The sequence below is a fragment of the Diaphorina citri genome, unplaced genomic scaffold (genome assembly GCF_000475195.1).
Source record: "Diaphorina citri unplaced genomic scaffold, Diaci psyllid genome assembly version 1.1 scaffold311, whole genome shotgun sequence".
Classification (NCBI taxonomy): domain Eukaryota; kingdom Metazoa; phylum Arthropoda; class Insecta; order Hemiptera; family Psyllidae; genus Diaphorina; species Diaphorina citri.
In genome coordinates, this window is record NW_007377746.1 from 298,556 (window position 1) to 305,925 (window position 7,370).

The window sequence follows — 7,370 nt, forward strand, 5'->3', positions numbered from 1 at the left end:
TTAAAATAAAATACAAAAAAAAAAATATTTCTTATTTCTTGCAAAAAAATTAACATTCAAGAGCCTCTTGATTTTTTTTTTTCTTTAGTACAAAATTACAATCTGAAATATTTAGATAAGTTCAGATTGGCATCACTACATTTTATGTTGGTGGGGAGTTCCTAACTCTTTCCCACAAATTTGTGGTAGGTCTTCTATTTCTCTACCTATGATTTTATTTTTGGGTATTATAATACCATACGTAATATCTTCTCTAATGGAGATATCAAAACTCGATATCTGCTTTTCTGTGAACTATTTTTGAGGTGAGCCCATCTTTCTGAAAGCCCCTTAAGGTATTATATTGTATTCTCAGCTAAATATTACTATGAGATCAATATATCTATTAGACAAATAGTATTATAGTTGGAAATAAATAATTACCTCTAAGGAGTTATTTGTTATACATTTATTTTTAGCATTAGAGCTTTACCTATTAACTTTAGGTATCAAATTTCCACGATCTACTCTAGGGTTATATTCTTGCAAGTTATATTCCGTCCATTTTTAAGAATTTCATCTGTGCTCATCGAAGTAGTTATTTGTTATACATTTATTTTTAGCATTAGAGCTTTACCTATTGACTTTAGGTATCAAATTTCCACGATCTACTCTAGGGTTATATTCTTGCAAGTTATATTCCGTCCATTTTTAAGAATTTCATTTGTGCTTTATTTTTTTATTTTATTAGATAAGTTTTAGCTATAAAAGTATTTTTTCATTCCTCAAGGAGCAGTTTAGCTAACCATTAAGGTACTTTTTTCAGAGACAGATTCAAATTATGTTAAATTTATATGCCTATTTACTGTCTGATCTCTTGCTTCTTGATTTAGACTATTTATTTGTGTCTACAAACAAATGATTTTCCAGTATTCCTACGTATAAAAATCAATTCCGATTTCCCTCATTGATTGAAATTAAATAAACACACATTTATATATTTATACATTAAATAACTTGGTGTTTTATGGTTTTTATTTAACTCTATCTCTAGGTACTTTCCTCTACGAATTACGTCCTTTTTACTTTTTTTAGGTAGGTACTTACCTGTTTCATTTCTTGCCTACTACATCATTTTTGTCTCTGGATTTGTCTAGATTTTTCTGCCGTGAGTTCGCTTGTCAGTTACCTTACAATTTCTCATTTTCTCATCCTCCTCACATCATTATCTTGAACTGAACGAAGCAAAATTGTAATTATGAACGAAGTAATGTTTTGATTCTCACACGTGGGCAAGCTTATGGCATGCCTAGCAAAATTGTAATTATGAACGAAGTAATGTTTTGATTCTCACACGTGGGCAAGCTTATGGCATGCCCTAATCCTGTAATCTTTCTCTAGGAAGGACGACTTATAAGAGTTACGTTGAGGTATTATGTGAGAGGTAAAGAGTGAGCTTTTTCCTCAAGAGAAAGAGGGAGGGAAAAGGGAAGAAAGGGAAGCGGGGGATTGAGAAGGAAAAAATAGGAGAGAGCGATTAAAAAGGAAGAGAGAGGAGCGAGGAAAAGGGAAGAGGGTGTGGGAAGAAAAAGAGAACGGGGGAGTGAGAAGGGAAAAATAGGAGAGAGCGATTAAAAAGGAAGAGAGAGGAGCGAGGAAAAGGGAAGAGGGTGTGGGAAGAAAAAGAGAACGGGGGAGTGACTAATCCGCTAACACATCTGTATCGTGGGGATTTGTATTGGTGTGTGCGAAGTGTATAACAAAAGACAGTTTGGTAGTATGTGTGGTAAACTGGCCAATTTTCCGACACTACGTACCGTTTTCTGACATTTTAATTGCTTTTGAAACTGTAAGACCGGCCATTCATTATCAGGTAGACCTGACATTCAGACCTGTTCAAGCGTACCTGTCAGGTCTACCTGAAACCTTCATTCTTCATCCCAGAGGCCCTCCGTAAACTCCTTATTTTTGTACCTAGTTTAATTAATTAAATTAAATAATTCAATCACCATTAACGTAAGTATGTTGCCATAAACAGGTTTTGAGCCCTTGTTGTTGGAACTAAGACTAATTACACATCATAAATCCCTTTCTTTTGGTTCAATTGCCAGTTCAGGGTGTCTACATATTTTTACGGGGTGTGTTAACAATTTAACATTGGTAATATATTATCATAACCTGTTGAATGTACTATGCCCGCCATTCACGCTCAGTCGCTCAGACCGTCTGACAGACACAGACCCAAGGTCTGTCAGACCCAAGGTCTGTCAGACCCAAGGTCTGTCAGACCATCTGAGGGACCATGGGCTGAAGCTGTTATCCATCATTCAGACTCTATTGGTCTGAGTGTGAGTGGATGGCTTCAGACTGGGCTGGGGACTACTGTTGTCCCCAGTCCATTCGAGCTGTCCCCAGTTTATGTTAAAATGTTTGATAGACATTGGGTTATGCCCAAAGTCTCCAAGCACTCTTTCTAACAAAGAAAGAGTTACTTACTCAACTCTCCTAATAAAGTCCTCCACATTTTCAGAATTCCCGTCCTGAACCGCAGTCAACCATCGTGAGGACTTGTAATACTTGGTCTTTAAAAGTAGAGAGAACCCTTTGAGGAACTGCCAGCTTGCTAGGCTGGTTAGGGTTAGCTGTTCTCCTTAGGCAGTTTTTTTTTTTTTTTTTTTTTACTTGTGATCTTTGAGAACAAATTCTGTTTAGGTATTGGAGGAACGAAATGATTGTAGTAAATTTGTTGTTTAGAAGGCAAGGTTGTTTAGTTAGAAGGCAAGTTAGAAGGCAAGAAGGCAAGGCAAGGTAGAAGGTTGTTTAGAAGGCAACCGTCCTAGTCCTTAAGACCAACTTCATGTAGCCTTTGTAGCCTCCTGCTTTTAATGGAAACATTACTGTTCAGAATTCTCAGATAATCCGCAGTTTTTTCCCCCTCGCTTTCCAGGTACAACTGTTTGCATTCATATACTAAACATCATCTACCTATTTTACATTTTAAATTCATCTCCTCTTTTCCTCTACCTTTTGCTTTTTTTTCTACCTTGCCCCAAATCCCTATTTTAATGTTTTGTTTTTATGTAGGTAACAGAAAAGAAGAGGGGGTGTAGTAACAAGTGAAAAAAGTGTCTGTCTAAATAAATCTAAAAGCTTAGCTTGTAAAAAAAGAACTTGGTTTTACTGTCGGAATAAGTTAACCCAGGCAGTGGGAAAAAGCCGAGGTTACTAGGCTACTAGGCAATGGATTGTAAGGAAAGTAGGGACGTAAGTTTGAATAAAATAAATAGTGAAATATAAAAAGTAAAAATGGGTTTTAAAAAATTACCTACTGCATTCAATTGAAAAAGTACCTACTCCACCTTATTTTCCGTTGGGACAATATTCAAGGGAAAGATTGAACCCACATCCTCCTGTTTACCAGGTGAGGATCTTGACCACTACATTCCAATTAAAGGTAAAAGCCTAAGGGCTAAAAAATGGTCAACCATTTTTACTTTCTATTTTTTTCTTTTTTTTTTCACGTTCTGGGAAGAAACGCTCAAACTTTGGCCACCCCTGACTGAGTTAGCGGGCGGACGACCGCTGTGAAAATCTTCATTTGAAAGTCAAGTTTTTATTTCCCCACATTTTTTTCTTATTTTCCACCTCGAAGAAGAAGAAGAAGAAGAAGAAAAAAGAAGAAGAAGAAGAGGAAAAAGGGAAACGGAATTTTTATACAAAAAGACATTAAAGTTTTAACTCGTTGACAATTTAAACACTATTATGCCAAGTTTTTTTTTCTCCTTCTCCTCAGAAAGTAGATACTTGAGGGAATTCTTTTATTTTAATGAGCTTGAGCTGTACACACATACACAGTAGGTATACAGTATACACATTTGCTGGAAGAAAAGTCACAGAACATAACGGCGAGGGAATATAAAGTGGAGCAAATATACTGGGTGGTAGAAAAACCACACCAGTCTACTATAGTCCAAAGGTCTGGTTACTGATTATAGACATCCTATTTAATATTCTTAACCATCTTAAGAATAACCATCTTTTTATCCTGAACTTAGCCGTCTTTGTCCGTTTTCTGGACGGAAATCAAAAAAAAGCGCCAGTTAACTTCATATTCTTTTTTTATATATACCTATATTAGACGGTTCTATTTTTCCACTAGACTAGAGTTTACTAGACCAAAGCCATCTTGTATATTTTGAAGAACAGCAAGCTCAAGTGTGATGTTTGTGATTTATTTCCGTCAACCAGGGACACACTGTATATTTTCAAGCAGAACAGACTCGAGTGTGTGATTTATTTTATTTTATTCTGCCATTTACATTTGAGTTATGAATAAAACGACGCTCCACACACACAATACACGTAACTTATACCTTACCTGCTTGACGATGTAGTTAGTTACCTATATGTCTGCTTTATATTACTATTTTATACCTACTTGTGAATTTACAAGTAGCTTGGGTCGTTTGGGGATGGGTACTCAAGTACTCCGAGAAGAGTGTGAACTTGTCGAGGGTTTTACCGCCCGTATCGTGCTTACAATTCACAGAATTCACTCTCAGGAGATTTAATAACTGTAGTGTAGGCCTGTAAGCGTTTGATAATGCCTACAACATATTAGGCCCGATTCCAGTACCCTCATTCCACGAAAGTATGTATGAACTTATTACATATAAAACAGTGGTATATTTGAAATCATATTATCATAAGGATCGGAGCTTTCCGAAAATTTTATTCTGTGAAAACTGAAAAGAACGAATGAATGTACATTGTGGAAAACTGAACTGGCTGGCGGATCGGTAGTGGTCAAATATTAAAGTTTGACATAGGTAGGTACATAATATATATCAGAACTCATGAAAATTAGTACCTACATAGTGTAGAAATAAATTATAATAGGTATAATAGTTCTCATAGTAAATTTTATTGTTATTGTAAACTATTTTCATTATAACTTCTACTTACACTAGTGATTTTTGTTAGTCTATCTATACTGTTATAGCTATACTTTCTTCGTCTACTCTAAAGAGAGTGAACTCTTGAAACGCTTGGCCCTCTAAAGTAGCGCGCACAATCATACGGTCCGAATACGGTCTGTTTCCGTCCCAACTTTTATGAAAAACTTAGTCCGGACGGAAATGGTCCGTATTCGGGACGTATCTGTTTCCGTCCCAACTTTTATGAAAAACTTAGTCCGGACGGAAATGGTCCGTATTCGGGACGTATTCCGTGTTTCCGTGCGCACTGCTTAGAGCTTCTGATGCCCGCTACTCAGACAGAAGGTGGTCTGTCAGACAGTCGAAACGTGTGTGTGACGGAAAAAGCTTGAAGTCTGGTCTGTCAGACCGTCTGAGAGATCTGGGTCTGAAGTTTTTTGCGCCACATGTTACGGTCTGAGCGTGAGTGACGGACTGAAAGTAAACGCTACCGTGTCTTCAATCATGTAGGTACCTACCCTGTAAATCCTCGCCTGGTTCCAATCCTATAAGTCCTGAAAACGGTCAACGGAAAGCATATCCAACTCTTGTTACTAAGTCTGTGGAAAAAAAAACTAGCGAAAAAAAACTCTAATCCTTTAAGAGATAAACTTTTTTTCCTCTCCGTTGATGTCAATAAAAAAAATCTGGTGTGAACATCACACGACTTTCTATTACATTTGCGGAATACGTATTTGAAAAAAAAAAGTCCCGAGCCTGAGCCGCAAGACGGGTGGACCTGAAACCAATCAACGCTGCTAGTCATGTCCTGGGGTTGGATGAACATGTAAGTTGACAACTATGGGTGAGTACGGGGTAATGCCTGCCAGTTACGCCCAGACCGTCTGACATACGTAGATTCGTAGAAGCTCCTTTAGGACTGTTTGCCCCTACGCCTAAGCCTCGGGGTGACCTTTTCGTGTAGTGTCCACACATAGTCGACTCCGTCAGCTGACCGTCGATTGACGTCGACTGAAACCGTACACTACCTTGACAACATAAATTCACCTCTTCACCTGGTCGATCAACGGCGTCGACTATGTGTGGACACAGCTTAACACAATAGTACCTACATAGCTTCAATATTCATTAAAATCGGCAAAGGGTTCAAGAGTTATCTACTAAAACCCCGACCCAAGTTGTGACTTTCGTTAGAAATGAATAGCTCATCCGTAAAGGGGATTTAGCTAAAAATAAAATTGACCTAGGAAGAGTCATATTCCCAAAATGTCAGGATAAAACTCACTTTGTTCCCTCAATAAATCGAGTCCAGAGTGACGTCATACCGTTTCCTGTTGTTTCCTAGAATCAGGACTTAGGATATGTCACGTCAAGCTATTGAGTTCAGTGTCATTTCTATCAATTAGGTAACAACCTGACTGAGCTAGAAAGATGTTTTGTAACTATACCTATATACCTACTGTAAGGCTATTGCGATAAAAATCGAGCGAAGAGGCGGTGTGGTGGTGCCCGGTTATCTATTTCAAGAACAATGTCTCCTGATCCGTAGGCTCTAGGTTCAAATCCGACGGTAGCGGAATTTTCTGATCTTTCCGTTTCTAGAGGGGCTAGAGCTAGGGTAGTGACACCCACTCAACTTGTGTGACACCCACTCAACTTGTGAAGAGGCACAGTACAAGCTTCACCACGAATAACATCCATTTTTCCATAAATTTATTATATCAAATCAAATCATGGTATCTTTGTGGTAAAGCAGAGAGCTTTCTCACAACTTTGTGGGTATCACAGTATTACAAGTCTTTCATTTACTCAATCATCATATTTATTAGTATAGCTCGTATCTTCGACTTGTAATACCGCCACTCCTGCGTGCAAGCCTAGTGTGATACCCACTCGGCCACGGAGGTTGCTCCCATAAATTTCTCGCCACCTCCATAAATTTATTATAATCTCATATCTAGGAAGGTTAAAAAGACCTGCCGATTTTGTTTGTGTAAACTTGTAAAGATACACAGGCGTGCTTACTGGAATCTAGCCTGGCTCATTGCCATGCTCTCAGATTCTATTTTAATCTCATACCTCTTCCAGCCCCATTTGCTAGTTTATTTGTCCTTTCCTTTCTGATTTCAGGACATGCGTAAGATCCAATATATACCACAATACCATTGCTTACGATACCGCAAACTTGATCTCATCAAACGATGTCGAAACTCCCTGTATAACGACATCACCAAGAAGTTGAGAAAGTCCTTCACATCAGCGGGAGAACCGGTGGATGGGGGCAACCGGAGAGGCGTTTGGTGAAACCGCATCAATACTTGGAATCGTTCTCCTATTTACATGGAATATTTGTTTCAGACGGGCGGGGCGCTTCGAAATCTTTACGTTCGCACGCTTGAGGTCCGTCGCATATTGGAAGCGTAGTCTCGCGACTTTTACTAATAATAATAATAG